This window comes from Miniopterus schreibersii, assembly GCF_964146895.1.
Source record: "Miniopterus schreibersii genome assembly, chromosome: 1".
Lineage (NCBI taxonomy): Eukaryota > Metazoa > Chordata > Mammalia > Chiroptera > Miniopteridae > Miniopterus > Miniopterus schreibersii.
The window spans coordinates 7,013,901-7,035,995 of NC_138101.1; the positions used below are offsets into that span (position 1 = coordinate 7,013,901).

Genomic DNA, 22,095 nt, shown 5'->3' on the forward strand with positions numbered 1-22,095 from the left:
AAAGAGCTGACAGAACAGAATATAAATGTTCTAATTCCAGGCAATCCAAAAATAATAATGTAACTAGCAAAACTTGGGAGGCTGGGGTGGAAGGAAAAAGAAAGCGCATAAAATCCTTTTTTATGACAGAAAGTAAACGCATATCGTATTAAGCAAAAACAGAGTTTTTTAAAAGTGAAATACTGCCAAACTCTTAATATTTGTTTCATAATTGCCTTTTAACCTTAGAAACATCTCTTAGGAACCAATATCTCTTGTTAAAAACAAATATCCGACGTTCAACAATTCCTTCAGTTTGACTCCAGTTCTTTCGATTCTGGTAAATTCAAGTAAACTTATGTTTAATAATTCTTATAAAAAATAGTACGCATAGCCTAAATCTATTTTTGTAAAATTACATCTACCAAGGCTTCTAGCTAAATATGTGCCTAGAGGGAAGTGTGGGGTGATGTTCATCAATGTCAGCAAAATAGTTTCTGAGAGATGGAAGTTTTGTTTTGCTTTGCTTTTCCTTTGCTCTCCTGAAATTTTTCTGAAATTTTTGTAAAAAGCACACACATTTTCACAAGATTGCCGCAGTTTCAACCACGTAAGGAGGCATCTACAGATACCTCTTTCTTAGCTCCATGAGTCCTCCAAACCCTATATAAGACTAGCAGTCCTCTCCGCTTGGAAAGAGCCAGCAGAGCTCTTCCTTACTGTAGTGAGCAACAGTTCAGCTCTGAGTTTCTCACTTCAGATGCTGAGTGTTGGCCTCATCCTGTCTCACCCTCTTACACAAGTAGTGTGGTTTTCTATTCCTGTGGCTGCCTTAACTAATCACCACAACCTTCGTGCTTAAAACAACAGAAATTTATTCTCTCACAGTTCCAGTGACCAGAAGTCCAAAATCAAGGTTTGGGCTTGATTTGGTTCCTCCTGGAAGCTCTGAGGGAGAATCCCTCCTATGACTCTCTCCCAACCTCTGGTGGCCACCAGCAGTCCCTGGCTTGTAGACGCATCCCTCCAATCTCCGCCTCCACCCTCTTCTCCCCTTCTCTTCTAAGGACACATTGGGCTTCAGGACTGCCCTAATCCAGGACAATCTCACCTGAAGATCCTTCACTTAATTACATTTTCAAAACCCCTTTTCCATACTCATGGATTTTGGGTGGACATGTCTTTTGGGAGCCACCATTCAACCCCCTATAAATGCTTTCTGAGTGATGTGAAAACCAAGACCATGTGCTGCTTCTGTGGTTCATGGAAGCACTGAGAAGCCCCCTAGATGAGGGTTTCACACAATGCATAGGGCCCAAGAATCTCTAACGAGCACAGGCTTTGGAGCCAGGTCTATCTGAGTTCAAGCTCTTTTTGTCCACTTACTTAGCTATATGAGTTGGGGCAAATGACAACTTTTGTAAGTGTTGATTTTTACCAGGAAAATCTTCTCTAGCCTGAAAATCATAGCAAAGATTAAATGATTTTAGAGATAATGTTTATAAAGTGCTTCATAAATTGCCTAGACTATAGTAGGTGTTTATGATGCTCATATCAAAAGTTATACTTTAGATGGATTATCCAGGGGACCCACTTCAGTAATTTGATCACGGAAGAGGGGATGGCTGAGACTCGAAGGTATTGGAATGAACCAGTGATCAGGATCACTTAGCAGTGTGTTCTCTGATCTCAGGTATGCACTTGGGACTTTAAATTGGCACAGTCAGGGCAGGTGCCTGAAGCAGGGGTGTCATTCCATCTTTCATGGGAACTGAGATAATGGGAACCAAGCAATCTGAGAGAGAAAGAAAGCCCAGTCGTCTTTGCAGCAAAACCTTTGGCAGGACTCACCTCTCAGGTAAAGCATGTGTGCAGAGCACTATAGAAATCTTTCCTATATCACGTGACCATTTAATAGCACGTCCCCATAGCATTGAGATCATGAGCTCTAATCCACAACACACAGGCTTCCCAAGTTGGGTTCAGTAATCATTTCAATTTAAAAATACACTGAGATTGTCAGAATTTTTAGGATTTGCCTAATATTCTGTGGAATTGCTAATGGAGTCAGTTCCCACTTTTCCTCTGTGATAAACACATTGGTTAAGAATGCTTTGGCTGCAATCAACAGAATGCCTGAGCAATAGCCGCCTAAACTAACAGGCTTTTTATTTCTACACATAACAGAATGTCAGGGGGTGGCTGACGTTGGTCCCCCTGCTCACTACACCACGAGAGGCCCAGGCTGCTTCTCTCCTCGCACTGTCTCACCCTTAGCGCTTTATCTTTCATCCTCATGCTTGTCACCAAAGGATAGCAAGATGGCCCTGTGCTTTGAGACAGCACCTCTGTCAGCCAGTTGTCTGTGTCCCTTCATCGGGAAAGCCAGAGCCTTTCCAGAATTCTCCACGTAATGTTTTCTTATACCTGGTTGGCTAAAATTATGCCACAGGCCTCCCCAGGCCACCTGCAAAGGTTGCTGGGAAGTGGGCATATAATAATGCCACCTGACAAAATCGGAATTCTGGCAGCAAAGGTAGAGGGGAATGGGTATTGATTTAATAACAGTATCTGCTGCATAAAGAAACGTGAAAAGTTCAGGAAACTAAAATTCAGAAACCATGTTCCTTCCTCCCAGCCTATATCTGTTGAGAGGCTACCACTTTCCCCGATGAGAGTTTATCATCCGGCTAATTTGGGTTCAGGATAAAATCTGAGCAGAGTGGTCTTTTAAAAAAATGAAAATGAGATCATGTTTCTCTCCTGCTTCCTTTAAGAGCTTCCCATTGAACTTCAAATAACATTTAAACTCCTCTCCATGGCTTCAGAGACCCAGCGCGATCTAGCCCCTCTCCAGCCCCTCAGGGTTCATCCTAAGACCTTCGCCCTTGCTCCCACTCCCTCTCCCCCTCTCCCCCCTGGCCCACTCATCCCCTTCTTGCTGCTTTGGAAACAGCCAGATTGTTCCAGGGCTTGTTCCAGCCGCAGTGTCCTTACAGCAGCCACTCCTACGCAGGGACCTCTCCTCCCTCCCTGGTCACACCTCCTTTGAGGAACCTCCTCTCATCTCCTCCCCAAGATTCGCCATCCCTCTAACCTAACTGCTTTCCAGTCTTCCTGGCACTTACCTTCACTGGAAATTATCTCTGCATTTGTTCTCTTGGTGGATGTCTGCCCGTCACTCTACAACACCAGTCCCTGAGGACAGGACTAATTTCTCTCTTACTTGCTCTCTGTTTCCCCAGTGCTTGGATCCTCGCTTTGCATGTCAGAGGTGCCCAGTAGATCTCTGTTGAGTGACTGAGGTATGGACCAGAGTTAGGAAACCAAATGTCAAATATCCAAGCAGAACTAGCACCAGGGGTGCAAGCTCAGGGTAACAGGCTGAGAGCAGAAACACAGAGGGCCCCTCACGGTGCTATGTATTGAAGAAGAGATTTGGATAAACAACGTGTGCTCACTCAAAGGAGCACACAGTCCACCTGGGAACATGGCACATGCAGGAAGCCAGAAGAATACAGGATTTCTGTAAGGAGAAGGGAGAGGGAAAGAAGGTGTGGGCAGACTGTGACGGCTGCCAGCTGCCAGCTGCCGGCTTCCAAACTGGAGAATGGTGCACGAAGATTTCACCGGTGGGATTCCTATTGCAATGTTATTGGCAAAAGCAAAAATTAAAAACAGCCCAACCGTCCTACAATGGGGAATTAGTTAAGATAATTTCAATACATCTATATAATGCAATTTAAAAATTACATTGCAGAATTGTATTTTATTACATGGAAACATGATCACGTACATAGTAATGACAATAAGATCCAAAAACAGTAACTCATAGGATAGTGCAATTTCAAAAGAAAGAAACAGAGAAGATGCGCACCCTTCCAAATGTAGATCCCAAAATGATAACAGGGTTATTTGTAGGTGGTCTGATTACAGCCGGTTTTTATTTTCTTCCTTTTGTCATCCATATAGTCTAATTTTTCTTATGAATAGCATGCATTATTAATAGTGTAGTCTTTTTTCCAATTTGGAATAATTAAATTGTGATGTGTGTTTTAAATTCCATCTCAACAGTATGATCAAAACACTACATATCAGAGGGTCCTTCCTTGGAGCAGAAGAGCAGGCTGCTGTTAAATTTCACTCCAGGCACATGCAAATGTTTAAAAAGCTCAACCAGGCATGGGGCAAGAGTGTTGGGAAGCCAGTACCATTGATACAGCCATTGGGTGGCCTAGGAAGCCCTTCAGTTGAGGGCCATTGACACCATATGGACCTAGGAAACCATCACCATAGCCAGAAAGCAAACGCCTTCTGTCAAACACACTGTATCTTCAGAACATGCAACTTAGATATTCCTTTCCCATTTCACAGACGAGAACCCTGAAGTTCAGGGAGTCTCCGTGGCTTGTCTGATATCCTCCAGAAAGTAAAAGTTAGACCAGCCCTGCCTGACTCTGAAGACCTTGCTTATCCTCCGCACCACAGTTAACCCTCGCATAAAATGTCAGCCTCAAGCCCAAGCAAGTGGAAAACATCTAGCAAGCAATTAACCCAGTGGATATCAAACATATACTTTTGTTGTTGTTCTGGAACCATTGGCTTGAACAACATTTTAACCAGAGACAAAGTCAAATAAGACACTAGATACAATGTGGTCTCCTAGATTGGGTCCTGGAACAGGCAAAGAGCACTAGTGGAAAAGCTGATAAATCTAGACAGTCTGGAATTGAATACTAAAATGTTGATTGATAGATAGATAAATAGATGATAGATAATGATAGATGGGTAAGCAGATAGATTAGATAGATGATCAATGATGATAGATAGATAGAGATAGATGATAGATAGATAGATAGATAGATAGATAGATAGATAGATAGATGATAGATAGATAGATAGATAGATAGATAGATAGATAGATAGATAGATAGATAGATAGAAGCTTCTCTTGTGAAATGATGATGGTGAGGAGGGAACTGGCCTATTGAGGTAGAAACCTGATTGCTCAATCGCCAACACTTCACTCCATCTCAGCCCCAAAGAGAGCTCTAGGATCTCCTTGGGAACACTTTGAATACTCTTGAGCTGATCCAACCAGCTTACCTTTTATATGGAGAAATTAAAGCCCAACAGTTGAAATAACTTACCGAAGAGCACTCAGCTGGACATTGGCAGAGTGGACAAGAAGCCCAGTGTTATGGACTGAACAAGTTCCCCCCAAATTCATACGTTGAAGCTCTAACCCCCAATGTGATGGTATTTGAAGGTGGGGCCTTTAAGAGGCAATTAAGTTAAAATGAGTCATGAGGGTGGAGTCCCCATGATGGAATTAGTGTCTATATAAAAAAAGGAAGAGATACCAAAGCTGAGTCTCTCCACATGGGACAATATAACTAAAAGGCAGCCATCTACAAGCCAGGAGGAACACTCTCACCAGGAACCCAATTGTCTGCCACCTTGATCTTAGACTTCCAGCCTCCAGAACTGTGAGAAATAACTGTGTGCTGTTTGCACCACCCAGTCTATGATGTTTAGTTATAGCAGCCCAAGCTAAGATACCCTGTCTCCCCCAGGCCAGCGCTCGTTCCAGTTCACCAGTTGGGGCCCAAGGACACATGGAATTTTCAGATTGATTTTCAATTCCACTTCTGCTTACAAACATTTTCAACTAAAATGTGCCACTTTCCAAAACTGTTTGATTTTACAAAACCAAGAAAAGGTAAACTTCCGCATTAAACATTTATATTCCAGAAAGGCTGACTGAGATACTGTTCACATAAACAAAATGAATCTCCTGGGTGTGTTTTCTTAATTCAGCTGGGCATCACTGAACAAATGGTCCTCAGCCCCACGCCTGCCTCCAATTTATCTGGGAAGCTTGTTAAAAGTCCAGGTTCCGGGGGAAACCTAGGAGATTCTACATCATTAAAACTTGAGAATGGATCCCCATTTACAGTGGGTTTTCTGAGGGAAGACAGACTGAGGAATGATGGGTGGATGTGAAAGAAAGATTTATAGAGTAATATGCTTTTTATTATATGACGTTTTCAAACACCACTCTGTACTGCGTATTTACAACTAACCTAAACTTAAAAATTCCCCATGCACAGCCATAGTAGGCAGCTACAAATATAGTGACATATTGTTGGATCTCCTAAAATAGAGCGTTATGGAGAGTCAGCTGAGGGCCTCGGGCAGCCCAGCGAGCTAGAGGTCCAGCTGCAATAATGAGCAGTGGAGTCGGACAGCCCAGGCCCTGAAGCTGCTCTGCCCCCAACAACTAGTGTTCACTTTTCTGAGTATCTCTTGTCTGTAAAATTCACACAGTAAGACCTGCCTAACAGACCTGTGAGGATGAAAGAAGACAATAAATGTAGAGCGCTTAGCACAGAGCTCGGCACAGAGCGAGCGGTCAATAAATAATAAATATTATTCTGGGTGTTTATTTCCCTCCGTAATAGTCCCTGTGCTGGGATGGAGGTCACTGATACCATCAGAACTGAGTTATTTTGGAAAGCAAAACTCCTCTTTATTTCATGAAGCCAAATCAGTTAACTTAAAGCAAGAAAGCACATGTGCTAAAAAGGTCTCCACATGCCCTGCTAAGTACTAATGGCCAAGATCTCCCACCCTGATTTTCTTGGCTTTAGCATGGATCTAGGAAATTAGAATTCCTTAGGCAGTTTCATTTAAGTTGTAAATGATGCATTCATAATTTTCTTGGACCTTTTCCACACTATTCTGAAGCTTTGGCTTATTGCTTTATATTTCTTAAACTATTTTTCCTTAGATATATAAATAACAACAGTACATTACAAAATATTTGGAAAATAGGGGAAAAATCATAATTCTACCATCTTAACCCAATGGGTGTCCATATTTTGGTATACTTTCTGCTGGTCTGTTAACATGTGAGTTATAAACATTATAAGCATTATATTTACAATGAACACAATTTTGTCTCTCAATTTCTCTTAAAAGTATATTGCAAATATTTTCCCTATTATAGTAAAGTAATTATAACCACTGAGTGACAGTTCTGCAATATATTTAACAGTTTCCCTATTTTCTAACATTTTTATTTATTCCAAATTTTTTTTTTTTTTTTTTTTTGCTGTTTTTAATAATCTTGCAATGAACGTCTTTGTATGTAGATATTTTTGTGGAATTAAAAACTATATCCTTAGGCCAAATTCACACAATGGCAATTTTTCTGGTTTTCAAATGTAAAATTATATTAGAGAACAGTCTTGCCCTAACCAGATAAACTGAGAGAAGTCATAAAGATTTCACGTGAACATGCTTTATCCCTGGTTTTCAGAATTATCAGGGGAATAACTTTTAGCAAAGCAGCAACAAGGCGGCTTGTGCTCTAACAGGGATGAACAGAATTACAGAAAGTTCAAAGGACACCATCTACTTGGCTGCTACAGCTTCAACATCAATTTTGAATTATAACCAAGAGACGAAACAGAGTTTTGAGAAGCATCTGTGGCTGTCACCCAATTTGCATATTTTTCCACATGTGAACAGGAAGGGAAAGAAACTGCTATTGGTCCCCATGAAAAGAAAGTCTCCATGGAAATGAACATGTATACTAACTAAAACAGTCCTTTGATCTCGCTCAGCCACTATCTGGTAAGTTTCTACCAGCAAGTTGATGGCAATAATTCATTCATCTCGCATTACTCCAGGGAGAAGGTAATTCGTTTCAGCCAGAACTCATTTCTATTAATAACAATGTATATTCCTTGAGCACTTACCACATGACAATTTCCTAATATATCCTAAACGTATGCTAACTTTCATCCCATTTTATAGAAGACACACTGAGGCACAGAGAGAGTGTCATTTTCTCAAGATCAACAATTAGTAAGTGGGAGAGTAGGGCTACCAACCTAGAAATCATTGTTAACCAGCCCCAGAGATCCCCCCACCCTCGTTTTTACTGTCACCTGGGGCTCAGGCAGGGTCTCCTGGTTTCACCTGTTAGTTTCCTATCGCTGCTGTAACAAATCACCACAAACACAGTGGCTTACCACAACACAGTTCTTAGCCTACAGTTCTGGAGGTCAGAAGACTAACATGGGTGACAGGGCTGGGTTCCCTCGGGAGAAGCTGTTTCCCTGCCTGTTCTGCCTTGTGGAGGGGGCCTAGATTGCTTGCCTCACGGGCCGTTCCTCCACACTCAAACCATCAGGTAGCATCTTCTCTCTCTGATTCTGTTTCCCTCTGCCCCTGCCCTCACATCACGTTCTCTCTATAATTCTGACCCCCGTCTCCCTCTTATAAGATCAGGGTGCCACCTGAATAAGCCAGGAGAGTCTCCCTATCTTAAGATCTTTACCTTAACTGCATCTGCAAAGCCCCTTTGCAGCGCAAGGTAACATATTCACCGACGCTGGGGGTTAGGCCGTGGACACTCTTCAGCTTACCGTGCCTGGACGTGAATAAAGCTGTAAGACAGCTTGCAAAGACACTGTGTACCTGTATGGCTACTTTCCTAGAGATAATACAGGAGGAGAAAGCTGATATATTTAGAATCCCAGCAGTCCCCACAGAGCCAGCAATAGGAAACGGAAACAGCATTTTTAAAAAAAGTACCAACCCCCCTTAGTTTTGAGTACCTGATGTGTTCCACATACTTTACCCACCTGAACTCATTTCACCATCACAGCTAACCTGGCAGGGGGCATGCTTGCCCGAAAAACAGATGAGGAAACTGAGGCTCAGATTAGTTATGTGACACTCTTGAGGTCACACAGCAATGCTGGTGGGCACCAGGCCTGTGATTAGGACCCAGGTGGCTCTGACTCCAAAGCCCAGGTGTCCACCTACCCAGACAACAGACACCAAAACGGGTGAAAACGAGCAGCAGCAGCACTGGGGACTTACAGTAAGAGGAGGCGGCCTCCGCATGCAGCCCCTCCGTCACCACCCCTTTCACAGCACCTTATCACTGGTTTCCCTAGGGAGTTATCATCCATCTCTCCACGAAGGTAGGACCTTATCTGCTGTGGACTGCTATCCCTCCGGCCCTGAGAACAGGCCAGGGACATAGTAGAGACTAAATAAATGTTTGTGTAAGAAACGAAGAGCACGCCTTTAACCCGGAGATAACCCATGTGAGCAAAATCAACCGCTTACAAGATGGATGGAATGCTGAAAATGAACAAACACCCCAAAAAGACTTCTCACCATCCAAAATAAACAACTCTAAGTCCAAGCGAATGCACTCTCTCTTTGGAAGACCCCTGGAGGCCCAGCCCAGATCCCTCTTCTCTCTTCTAAGCAATTTGTTGGTCCTTTATCACTCAGCTTCCTCCCATTAGGGACAGCCTTCAGCTATAGTGAAGATTGCAAAGGAGGATCACCTAAAACATGATTTGCGGGGGCGAGGTAACTGCATCAACACCACAGAACCCAGGGAGTGGTGGGCGAAATGACAGCCGCTGCAGAGGGAGAAAGGCTTCAGGGGGCTGAAGGACCACATTTCTGGGCGCTTGCCTGAGAAACAGAGCCGAGGAAACTGAGGCTCCTCCCTCAGCCCCCCACAAAATGGGTCATCTTCAGTCTTAGGTCGCATCCTCTGAAACACACGTAACTAAAGAGAACAACCCAGACTCCAAGGGATGATATTCTTTCAGGCGCACAGGACCTTGTCATGATGGTCATGTGTACTTAATTATTTTTAAGTTTTGTCTCTGCACATAAGTAGAATGGCCACTGCTTTTTGTGATTCACGCTTTGACCTCAAATATACCTCTCCCCCCACCCCGGTAACCATTCACTTCTTATCTATTTGTCTTTCTCCCCAAGAGCAATAAAAGCTTCTTCATGGCAGATAAGGGGCTTAATCAACTTTTAATCTCTAACCTTAGGGATTGGCACCTGCCTGTTGGATGAATGAACGAGTCCTTTATTATAAAAAAGGGTGCGTGATTATTAAAATTTCAGAAAATAGAGAAAGGTAGAGAGCAACAAATATTTTTTATGATCATACAACAAAATATTTTATTACATGTCTCTCTGATCTTCTTTGTGTGTGTGTTTTCTTTTAATTTTTCTCCTTACAAAATCCTGTGAGCATATTTGTGTGTTAGGACGTTTTCACTAAACACTGTAACACGAGCTTTGCCCCATCTCATATTTCTGAAGCCGATTGAAGATAAAGAATGTTCTAACATGACTCTTGGGGATACAAACAAATTTTATATCCTTATGCACATTAGTAACCTCAACTCTGGTGTAATTCCAAGAGAATTCCACCTGCGTCTCAGCCATTATAAACCAGCCTTCCGTTCCCCGGCTCTGCTAGAATCTCCCCTAGTTTTCCCTCCTTTACCCCTTAGATCTGCGGCCTAAATGGAGATGCCTCCACCTCTCCTCAGTGATAAGCAGCAACAGGCGTCCAAATCTATCCCTAACACCCTCCAGGGGGAGTCTTTTGGCAAAACATAGTGTCGAACATTCCGGTTCTAATGCTGCTCTATTGGGGTTTTTTGATTAAAATAAATGTTTTCATGAACTCACAAAATGTATTAGTCATAACCATCACAGAGTTCCAGTTGATGATTAAAAACCAAACGCGGTTTGGGCAAAAATCAAGATGCCTTCCATACTCCAAATTCGTTTCCCGTCAACAGAGAACAGGGGCCAATGCCTTGAAACCAAACATATTTTCATGAAACCAAACATCATAAAACATGAGCGAGCATAGCCTTACATCACTCAGGCCACTAAGATTAATAGACACGCTGAAAGCATTTGCTTCACACTCGCTCAACTGAACAAATACATCTTTTCACAAAACAAATTCAAAGCTGTGGCCATTCCCAGACGTCTACAATCCAAGACCATTAGCTTTCAGATTCCTTAATGAGAAGGGGGAGGGGAGAAATGTGGGACTCTCACCAAATGCTTAAATCTGGCTACAGGAAGAGGGGAGCTAAAACTATACATTGGAGAACAAACAAAGAAAGAAAGAAAGGGGAAGAAAGAGAGAGAAAATACACTGAGATACATATCCACAAAATGATCTTTTATATTATCAGTGCTTTATCTTCTGAGAAAAAGGGTATTTTTTCATTTACACAGGATATTGTCCATTGGGTGGGTAGAGCGAAGGTTGTTTTTGTTTGTTTGTTTTTATGTAGCATTTGTTGACTTTTCGAACCCCAAAGAAAAATGCTTATTGCCCCTGGCAGAAAATTGAAAAGCAATAGAAATGAAAGTAGAAAATATAAATGATCCATAACGCTTCACATGGTGATATAGCCACATTGATATTTTGGTATTGAGGCTTCTCATCTTTTTGATACATCTATTATTTTTTAAGCCGGAATGAATGTTCCAGCACTAGAGACACTGTTTGGTAGCCTACTTTTATTCTTTAATATATTATAAACATTTGCCTTCATCATTAACTGTTCTTACAGAATATAAATTTTAATGGCTGTAAAATAGTCCTTCAGTTGATGTGCCATTGAGTTAACCAGTCTATATAGAACAAATCATTTATAAGGGAAAAATAAAAGGTAGGTTATGCTGTGATCACCATTGTGTATGTAGCTTTGCCTACAATTCTTTTTATTTTCTTCAAATTAAATTATAAGAGTGGAATTGTTGAGACAAAGGGCTTGCGCAATTTTCAGACTCTTCATACGTATTTGTCAATATAAATTGTGCACTGCTAAAAGATTGTGTCACTTTGTGTTTGCACAAATAACCTGGGAACATGCCTGCCCCCTACCTGGTTTGAATTCTGTGTATCTTTACCCAACTACAGAGCCATTAAAGGATTATTTCACTTCGCTACATTCATTTATTCATTGAGCAGGTGCTTACCCAGCACGTTCTATGTGCCACGGTCTGTCCTCGGGCTGCAGGCGCCGCAGTGAGCACAGGCTCTGGCGCCAGGCAAGCCAGGTTGGAGTCCCAGTTCTGTCTTGGTCCCTCTGTGGCCTTGGCCATGTTCCTCACCTGAGCCTCTATTTTCTCAGCTACAACACACGCACCCAAGAGGCGATTCGGAAAGTTAGCTGCCTGGACAGGTGCACAGGGGAGGGTCCAGGGGCCTCTCGGTAAGCGCTGGTGCCTGAGCTCCACTTCCCCGCAAGCCTGGGCAACTCCCCCATCACAGCCCAGCTCTTCCCACGGCATTCAGTTCAGCCTCAGCTGGGGGCCCCCCCTCCACCCTGGGGGGCGCCGGCGTCTCAGGCGCATCCTTTCCATCTGAGGGAAGAGAGACTGATTATGAGAAGCTGATTCCTGCGGCTTCTTAGAGCTCACCCTGACGTGGCGTTCCTTCTAAGACAGGAAGGGTGGCCACAGCACAGCGCATCTGCTCTCACGACTTTGAAGCCCCTCCTTTTAACATCACAGGCTCTAGTGGAAGGAGAATTAGGCTGAAATTTGGCCAACTTGGCCTTCACGCTCAGCGATTGCGCCCTATCCTGTCTTAGCTACCTTTCTCTGTACAGAGAATTTTCAGCGATAATCCAAGTAATGGTAGGTTTGGGGGACTTGCTTGTGATCTTTTATAAAGAAATTTTAAAATATTTATTTATTTATTTATTTATTTATTTATAAAGAAATAAAAAATTATAGGCTTAGCTAAAATTCCATACTGACCCTTTCCTTTCTCCTCAAACACTAATCTGAAGCTAGTGCAGCTCATTCCAATGCTTTACTTTTTATTGAGGTGAAACTCGCATAACAGAAGATTCACCATCTTAAAGTGAATATTCTGCAGTGGCATTTGGCACATTAACAATGTTGAACAACCACCACGCCCATCAGGTTCAGAAACACTGTCCTCAGCCCCAGGGAAAAGCCGGGCCCGTGGAGCAGGCCCTCCCGTTGCTCATCCCACGGCCGCCAGTCTCAGCAGCTACCAGCCTGCCTCCTGTCTCTGCCAATCCGCCGACTGCGGGCATTTCACACGGATGGACTCCTGCGCTGCGTGGCCTTTGTGTCCGGCTTCCTTCGCTCAGAATAACATTTTCGAGGTCCATGCTGCAGTTTGCATCAGCACCCTGTTTGTTTTCCTGGCGGAACAGCATCCCATTGTCTGTCCCGCCGTCTGACGGCTTGGTGCAGTTCCCTGCACACCTGCTCTGCCTGCATTGTGCCAGGATTTTAAACTCGGTGATGATCCACACTGCGGCCCTGCTCCTCTAATGTGCAAGCTGGTAGGAGGTGCAGACAGAAAGCGTAGCTGGGTGTTCTCCCTCAGTCTTTTGTCACCAGCAGAAAGCAGACTGGTAGTTGCCAAGGCTTGGCGGTGGGAGTGACAAATGGGGAGGGACAGATTAATGGGTACAGGGTTTCCTTTGGGGATAATGAAAATGTTTTGGAACTGGATTCAAGCCAGAGGTCTAGCATATTATAGTTACATGAGTGAGATAAAGGCAACTGGCCCTTCATGCCTTTGTTTCTTCATCTGCAAAATGGGGATGAAACCTCATAAGAGGTTGCTTTGGAGAGGAAGCAGACGAGATAAATGGAGATTGTCACCCATAAGATCTAAGGTGGGAGGCCACAAGAACAGAGAGAAGGTGCTCTCGAGGTGGCTGGCGTTGATGAGTGTAGAAGGGGCTTCCCATAGGAAACTATCTGATCCATCAGAGCTTAAACAAAAATATGTTCAAAATCTCTCTGTCTCTGTTTATCTCCTGCCACCAGTGAACAACCATGATCATCTCTTGCCTGCTTGGCTGCATCAGCCTCCCCAGCCCATTCTCCGTGCTCCAGCCAAAGCCACCATTTTAAGCATAAAGATGATGATTTCCTTTCCCATTGCTCTTAAAATAAAATCTACATTCTTCAAAGCACTGAAGTGATTTTACCTCGCCTACTTCTCTGACCTCCTCTGCTGATCGCCTTATACTAAAGTGCCAACCCACTGTCTTTTCATTTTCTAGAATTCCCAAAGCCCTCCCCTGCCCCAGGACCTTTACACATGTTGCTCTGTTCTCCCTTCTTGGAGAGCTCCTCTGCTGTCTTCACCTGGCTAAGTCATCCTAGGGAATCCCATTAAATGCCCCTTCCTTTGAGTGGCCTTCCCAGATTCCTGAAATTAAACTAGGTCCCCCTTTTTAGTCTCTGTCTCCAACCCCTCTTCTTTTTCTTTGTAGAACTTGCTGTCTTTTGTGTGTATAAAATTAATGAAAAGAGGTCATAAAATGTTGTGGTTAAGAGTCTAACACTGTGTGGTCTCAGACAGATACTCTTTGTGCCTCAGTTTTTTCTGTGTATAAAACAAAACTAATAATAGTGAAAATCCTGACTGCTGTCTAGCTCCCTAGCCCACTGCAGACTCAGAGGCCTCGTCGAGTCTGCTCAAAGGTGTTGGCTAATGCCTGGGCACACAGTCGAAGATTAATGGTGATTTTATAAATGAGTGTGGGGTTGAACCAGGTGAAGAAACAGAGAGAAAGATCTTGCAGGTTGAAAGAGAGCAACAACATGCAAAGTCACAGAGCTCCTAGAAAATGAAGTAGGTGTGAGGACCAGAATGATCTTATCTAACTCTGGGCCTCCACGCCTGGTCAGTGCCTGGGACAGGGAGATGCTGGATAGACCTGCATGGAATGAATAGACCACCTAGAGTTAGCAGAACTGGCTTTCAGCTGGACCTGGAGAAGTGGTAGGTCCTAGACAGCCTAAGTTCAGACTGCAACAAATGTCCAGGGAAAAGGTGACCAGTAGGCCTGGGTCAGTGCAGAGCCTTGACTGGAGGACTAGTAGGGCTGACACCTTGGGTGTGGAAGAGATAGAAATGGATTCTACCACCTCCTTGGTCATGTGATTCTTTGATCCTTGAGTAAGGACTCCTGGAAAGCTTTTTAAGAATGTCCCCCATTTTCTTTGGTCAATCTCTTTCCTCCCTTCTTCCCGCCTTCCCTCTGAGATCTGTCAATCTGTTTCACGCTGTCATGTCTGTGTTCCTATCTGGCTTATCAATTTATTTTGTTCCTTAGATTCCACATATAAGTGAGATCATGTGAAATTTGCCTTTCTCGGACTGACTTATTTCACTTAGCATAATATTATCCAGGTCCATTCATGCTGTCCCAAAGGGTAAGAGATTCTTCTTTTTTATAGCTGCATAGTATTCCATGGTATAAATATCCCACAGCTTTTTTATCCACTCATGGGGACATCTATAGATCTCTCAACAATAAAATAAATTTTTAAAAAATCTTAATAAACCCATCAACTGAGGGGGGAAAAAGAATACTTATCGAATAAAAAACAAACCAAAAAACATAGTAAGGGGGGAAAAAATAATGTTCCACACTTCGAAGATCCCATAGAAGAGGAGCCTGATGACAGAGGGTCTCTGGTGCCCTTGAGCCCCAGCCACACCAGGGGGTGATAGTTTTGTCCCAACACCAAGCTGCCTCTCGTGTCCTCCTGAGCTGTCTACCCAGGGACACGATGAGATTACTTCAACCCAGGCAGGGTGTCTCATCACCTATCTCCAATCTGACAAGGTAGGTTGAGCACCTTAATGTTCCTAGCACAGAACTAGTTCTGTGAAATTACCAATGAACAGGGCTCAACCTCTGGCTGAGGGTGTGCAGAGAATTTGGAGCCACCCAACCCAGAGGCAGTACAATTGGCGATACTTCTGGGAACAAGTTTTGATGTTTACTCCACAAAACACACATCTGTGGTCAAGCATCAGTGGAGGTCAGCTTCATCGACCTCTGAAGTTACTTCCAGACCACACATCCCGTGGCTCTGTCTGTGTTCTAGAGCCACGGGATGTGGCTGACTATTGCGGAGCTTACTTGTTGCCTATTGCGAAGCTTACTTGCCCCTAGATTCTGTTTTCACACAGGATGGGCAGTGTAAATGCAGCTTTTTGGAAAGCAGTCTGGCAGCATGTACCGAGAGAGACATAAAATATCCACATCTTTTGACCTAGTAATTCCATTTCTGGGAATTTATCCTAAGGAGATAATCCTAAATAGGAATAAAGGCTTATGCACAAAAATTTTCAATGTAATCTCATTTATAATAGGAAAAAAATGACAATAGCTTAATTGTCCAAAACTAAGAGTGAAAGAGATTAAATAAATTATAGTACATTGATATATTGTTTGGCCATTCATGGTTCCAGAAGATAACAGAGGAGAAATGCTTATGAAGTAATATTAGGTTAAAAAAAAAAAGCAAGCAGATGATCCAACAATTCCACTTCTGAGTATATATCTGAATGAAATGAAAATAGGGTATTGAAGAGATAGTTGCACCCCCATGTCAACTGCAGCACTATTCACAATAGCCAAGATGTGGAAACAACCTAAGTGCCCATCAGCGGTTGAATGGGTAAAGAAGAGGTGGTCTCTGTAATGGAACAGTATTCAGCCTTGAGAAAGAAGGCCATCCTGCCATTTGTGACAATATGGAAGGACCTTGAGGGCATTATGCTAAGTGAGATAAGTCAGGCAGAGAAAGATAAATGGTGCATGATATCACATATATGAGGACTATTTTAAAAAGCCAAAAACACACAGAGAGTAGAGTGGTGGTTACCAGTGTCTGGAGTTGTGAGAAGAGGAGAGATGTTATTTAAGGGTACAAACTTCCAACTAATTAAATAAGTCCTTGAGATCTAATGCCCAGTTTAGTAAATATAGACAACAGTCTTGTATTATATCAGCAAACTTGCTAAGAGACTAGAACTTAATTATTCTCACTACAAAAAAGAAATGGTAATTATGTAATAGAGGCCCTATTGCTACAGTGGCAATCATATTGTAATACATAAATATCAAATCAACGTGTTGTATACCTTAAATTGCACGCTATTATGTATCAATATATTTCAATTTTTAAAAAAGAAAGAAAAAGCAAACAGCAACCGTATATGAGCAACATTACAAATATTTGAACAACAGATCTATGTACACACACAGAGAGAACAAAAAATGACAGAAAAAATAAACTAAAACTAGGGTTTTGGAGTCCACCTCTGCCCTTACCTGTGGTGCCAACCTGTCCCTAACCTCAGACCCCTCACTTATCATGGAGAAGTCATAGTGATATCGGACAAAGTGGTGGTAAGGGGCGGGGGTCCTTGATCCCACTGGGTGCTGCTGGGGGTGGACTTCTTACAATATCCCAAGAAAAAGAATTTTCTGAGACTCACACAGAAGAACGAATGATTTTGGTTTGTGTGGGATTAAATCTCTGGATTTCTAAAGTCCCATTTCCCTTAGGCCAGTCATAGAAGTGTAGCTGGGGTTTCAGTACAGCTAGAAGCAAAGCCAGGGTCCAGAGTTTTTTTCCAGGTTGGAGACGGGTCCAGTTCAGCATCAGGCTAGTTCAGTCCGTTAGTGGATTGTGGGGGGAGGGGGTCCACATGGCCGTGGGCCACACAGGAGAATGGCAAGAAACCAAGTGTGAGCCATGAGCCAAGCATATCAAGAGGAAACAAGAGAGAACTCTTTGTTCAGGAGATTATATATCCCAAATTTCTACTTCTCTGCCGTGGCCAAGCCCATCCTGGCCAATGACCTCTGTTCCCAGGTGTGCCTGACAGCGAACACTATCCCCAGTCATCCCAACTTGACTGGGCATGTGTCTATCTTCCCTTTGTCCAGTCCCCTTCCTCCAGTGTTTTGCAGGGAACATGCCTGTAATGTCTGGCCTTCCCTTTGCTCTTTTCCTGTTATTAATAATTAGCTAATTACAACTGTGTCAGTAGCAGCTACCTCATAGGCTCATGGTAAAAATAAAGAAGAAATGCATGGAAAGTGTCTCGCCATGATAAACCCTTGATGAATGTTAACTACTTTTTATTTTTCATCCTTCAAAAATGCAGCAACTCAAAAATAAAAATAAAAAAAAATGCAGCAACTCAGAAACAGCCTTAGAGTCCCTCAATAGATGTCTGAATAAAAAAGATAAAATCTTGCCATCTGTGACTACACGGATAGACCTTGTGAGCGTTATGCTATGTGAAATGTCAAACACAGGCAAATACAATATGATCTCACTTACATGCGAAATCTTTAATCTTTTTTAAAAATCAAAAACCAAGCTCAGAGATCAGATGGATGGTTGCCAGAGGGAGGGCTGAGGGAGTGGGGTAAAATGGGTGAAGGTGGTCAAAGGAAACATATTTCCAATTATAAAAATCATTGGGACATAATGCACGGGATGGTGACTATAGGTAATAAGACTGTATTGCATATTTGCAAGTTGTCAGGAAGGTAAATCTTAAAATCCTCCTCACAAGAAAAAAAATCGTAACTATGCGAGGCGATAGATGGGAACTAGACTTACTGTGGTGATCATTTCGCAGCGTACACAAAATCAACCCAAGAGGCTGTACACCCAAAACTAATATAATGTGATAGGTCGGTTATCTCTCTCTTTTTTAAAAAATAAAGAACACACACATGCAAAACAAAGTTATCTCTCAAGTGCCAAACATTTCTCAGGAAAATGCTCCTGCTAGCTTTCTGATTCTAAGACTCCAGGATTGCCTAGGAGTTTGAAGAAGCCCCGGTCCTGCAGTGTTTCCTGAAGAACCTTGGCGGCGAGGCAGGTTTGTTGGTGAGCCCACAGCCGGAGCGCCGGGCCCACGCCCCATCTTCACAGGGCGACCTTGAGGGCCTCTCCGCAGCCTCTTGCCCAGCACCCGGGTCTTCTTGGAATTTCTGCAACAAGCCATTGGAGAGCTCCCCCTGCTCTCTGGAAACTTCACTGACACATCTTGACAGCCACATAAAATTACATTTTGGAGCATTTAGTGCACAATATAGCAGCTTGTGTTAAAGTGCTTTTAAGGCATTTTTTTACTGATCTGAAAAGTATGCCCATCGTTTTGGTTAAAAGGCCTCAAGGGCCGTCAGAGATGGATGGTGTCCATCATTCTGTTATTATCCAAGATGATAAAATGTCTAGGTTTTCCCAAAATAGTTACGGAATAAATGATACGATGTGTGGGATTTGAGGGGAAAGGGAAGACCAGTAAATGGGCGCGTCCATGAAACACGACTTCCCGTGGGGGACTGCTAAGCTGGGTGGGAGGTTCATGGGAACCCACCGTTCATTTGATCTCTATTTTGATATATGTTTGAAATTGTCTGTAATTTTTAAAAATTTCTTATGAGATAAAATATGAGAAGTGATGTTTTGGGCACAAAGACAAAGATCGAGTATTATATCTGGGATGATGCTATACTGTTAATTCCCAACTGCACACAATAATGGATATTTATGTCTTTAAATAGATACTGTGGTGTCTTGTCCGTGTGAAGTTAGGAATCGGGTCTTGGGGAGAGGCTCTGCTCTGCTCTGCTCTGCAGAGGAATCTTAGAAATAAATAATACAAGAGACCCAAGACCTACCTATGGCCTTGTGTATAAAAGTGACCTTGGAGCAAATCATTTCTCACTGAATCTGTTTCCCTATCTACAAAATGGGGACATCAGGCCGATGACCTCGGAGCCTTCCTCCTTCCCTAATGATGTGAAATCCCCCCGGGACGTGAGCTCCAGGCGCCTGGGGAGTCTGTCCTCCTCGAGGAGCGACTCATCTCCAGGGCCTGGGGCAGACCTGGCACATGGCAGGGCTGTGACATTTGTTCATTGGAAGAATGGGTGAAGTTTCTTTTCTAAATATGCAAACTGCTTTTCTCATAAGGACTCACATCTTCCCCTACAATGAAAGCAGATTCCGTTCAGAAACCACACTGTGTCTTTATATCTTTTTTAACTCACCTTGAAAAGCCAGGAAAGTGGAAACAGGCATCACCTCTACTTATACCTTCATTATTGTAACTGAACTAGGGTTAAGGGGGAGTTGATAGCATGACCCGTAAAACCTCACTTACAGCTTTTCAGGGGCTCCTTCTGTGATCAGAGAATTGCAGGGGTGGGATTTATCTGTTGCTAATGGGAGTGGGGTTCATACAATATCTTGAGAAAAAGAATTTTTTAAGACTTGCACTGGAGAATGGGTGATTTTTATTTGTGTAGGGTTATATCCCTCAGTTTCCAAAGTCCCATTTCCCTTAAACCAGTTCTGGAAAAGGTGCAGCTGGGGATCCAGCAGAGCTAAAAGCAAAGCCCGTGTCCAGTTCCCCTGCCATGGTGAAGCTGAGTCTGGCAGAGCTTCAGGCTAGTTGTAATCCATTAGCCCATTGTACGGGGGTCCACATGGCTGTGGGCATGTGGGCAGGTGCCGAGTGTGAGAGCCACCCCCTGCGACAAGAGACCCAAGGGAGCAAGAGGGTCTAGAGAGGAAATTCCTTTGGTTTAGGAGCTTATGTATCTCAGATTTTGCACCTTTGCAGTGGCGACACCTGTTCTAGCCAATGACCCATTCCCAGGTGGGACTGACTGACAGACAAGCACCTTCTTTGGGTCCTTTAAACTTCATTACCGGGCATGTGTCTATTATTCCTTCGTCCAGGCCCTTCCCCCAGATCTGCAGGGAACAGACCTGGGAGTGTTAAACTGCAGCTTTCTGGCACAAATGGTATGCCTCTATTTGCTCCTTTCTTCTTAATTAATTAATAAGTTGGTTAATTACAGTAGTATCACTACTACCCCCAGGATCAAAACCAGAACCTCCCATGGCGAGAAGAGCCTTGCCTGGTCCAGGCACATGTTCTCTTTTGTTCCTTTCAATGAATGGCCTTCTTTCAAAACCATTCTACCTCAGGGCCTTTGCGTGTGGCATTTCCGCAGCCTGGAGGCGTTTTCCCACCCCTCTTCCTGGCTAACGCCTGCTCCTCTTTCTTGTTTCAGGTCAGATGTCCTTTCTTTAGGCAAGCTGGACCCATAGTCTCAACTAAGTCTTCCTGCTAAATGCTCGCATAACACCCTTTGCTTTTCCTTAGTACACTCTCCAGAGTTTACTGAATTTATCAGATGGTCTCATAGGATGTAAGTAAGAAACAACTTCATTTTTCTCCTATCAATCTTCTGGTCAAATTCGGTTGGATCTTTCTTTCCTGCCTTTTCATGAGATCTTGGGCAAATTCCTTACTATCTAGTCGCTTTCAGGCACATGAACAATCGTATTAGTCAACTGTGACTTATTTTCAGATATTTAAAAACGATAAATCTAAGCTGAGACTTCAGTTACACATCCAGTGCAAAGCCTGTTGTTGTTTTTGTTTTTTCATGTCTTCAGCTCAGGCTGTGCTGCGCTTTTCATGCTCACCTTCTCCCACCCTCCTTCCACTTGGTGCATGTCTAGAGTCAGATGGGGGTAGGAGAATTAGAAACACATCACCAAAGTACTTTTACTGAATAGCTGCTCTTTGCACGGCTCTCCCCTGGCTGCCGATGCCTGCTGTGTGCCCCAGATCTTTAAATGCTGGCTCTCTCTGGTCGAACACATTCCCAGGGTCATGAGGGGCTTTCTGGGGGACCTCCGCCCTGCACAGTTTCCTGACATGGGTGAGTCACTCCTTGACACCTTGCATTGTCCCCACACCAGCTTCAGCTTCCGTACTCAGTGATGTACTCAGTGGCTTCTTACTGGCTTTCTTACCCTGGAAAGACTCCCTCTTGGCTCAACAGGTTCCCATAAACGGCCCAACCCCAGCTGCCAGCCTCGGTGCCACCTGCCTCTTGGGGAAACTTATGCATCCGCGTCTCTCCACCAGCTGACCCTACGCCGCTCCCCTTCTCCAGGCAGCCCTCTGCCTTCAGACTTCTCCAGTTTCTGTGATCACATAAGACATCAAACTCCAGGGGTGGGCTTTTCACGAGAACTCACTGGAGGGATTTCTCTCAATAACAACAAAAATCTCCTTCCAGGAGACCGGTGCCTCCGTTTCCTAAATCCTACCGCATCAGGCACAAGCGCTCTGTTAGAGAATATTCAGAGCTGTGAGGGAAGCTGGACATAATCAAGGACAGCCATTGTATTTTGACAATGAGGAAACACACCAAGGGCTCTTTCGGATTAGGGTCCTACTCTGTAAAATGGTGGTTACCAGGGGGTGAGGGGCGAAGATGAGTGGATGGGGTTGAAGGGCACAAACTTGTAATGAGTAGTAAGTAAGCCGTAGGGATCTGATGCACAGCATAAGGAATGTCGACAATAATGATGTCCTGTAATTGCGTAACGTGA

The 22,095-nt window shown here is 43.5% G+C and overlaps 1 protein-coding gene across 3 annotated transcripts in view; it reads left to right on the forward strand.

The window, feature by feature from the left end:
* Positions 1 to 22,095, forward strand: part of C1QTNF7 (C1q and TNF related 7) — an 86,026-nt gene that overhangs the window by 45,390 nt on the left and 18,541 nt on the right. The gene's annotated exons all lie outside the window — the stretch shown is intronic.